At 37.2% G+C, this 403-nt stretch overlaps 1 long non-coding RNA gene across 1 annotated transcript; it reads left to right on the top strand.

Moving 5' to 3' along the window:
• LOC109508643 (uncharacterized) lies at positions 1 to 301 on the top strand. Its single transcript, XR_002166717.1, has 2 exons — positions 1 to 65; positions 173 to 301. It is a non-coding gene; the product is annotated as an uncharacterized LOC109508643 (long non-coding RNA).
• The last annotated feature ends 102 nt before the right edge of the window (positions 302 to 403 follow it).

Genomic DNA, 403 nt, shown 5'->3' with positions numbered 1-403 from the left:
TTGTTACATTACAGGTTGTGCTAAATGCGTGGTGCTGGAAGCTGAAATACAGCGACTGAAAGAGGGTATGACTGTCTATTTCTGGGAAAACGTGCATACGTAAAATTTCATCACAATCTCCAGGACAGTATTATTCTGTCTATCCTGCTAATAAGATCCTGTTTTCTTCCAGAACTACAAAGGCACAAGGAAGAAAAGGATGTGTGAAAATGCACTGAAATAAACTTGCCATTGTGGCACTGTGAATGTTAATGTATTTTAAACATTGTATGTACAATAATAAAATTGGTGTGACATTGCATTACTTGGAGGGGTGTTTTAATCCGCGTGACCTCATTCTGAGAATAAGGTGCCGAACGAGTCAATATTAAAAACACAAAAACTAAACTTAAGAACAGCAACA

This window comes from Hippocampus comes, unplaced genomic scaffold (assembly GCF_001891065.2).
Source record: "Hippocampus comes isolate QL1 unplaced genomic scaffold, H_comes_QL1_v1.1 C16407807, whole genome shotgun sequence".
Taxonomy (NCBI): domain Eukaryota; kingdom Metazoa; phylum Chordata; class Actinopteri; order Syngnathiformes; family Syngnathidae; genus Hippocampus; species Hippocampus comes.
Note: the sequence above shows the minus strand (reverse complement) of the source record. Positions and strands in the feature narration are given on the sequence as shown.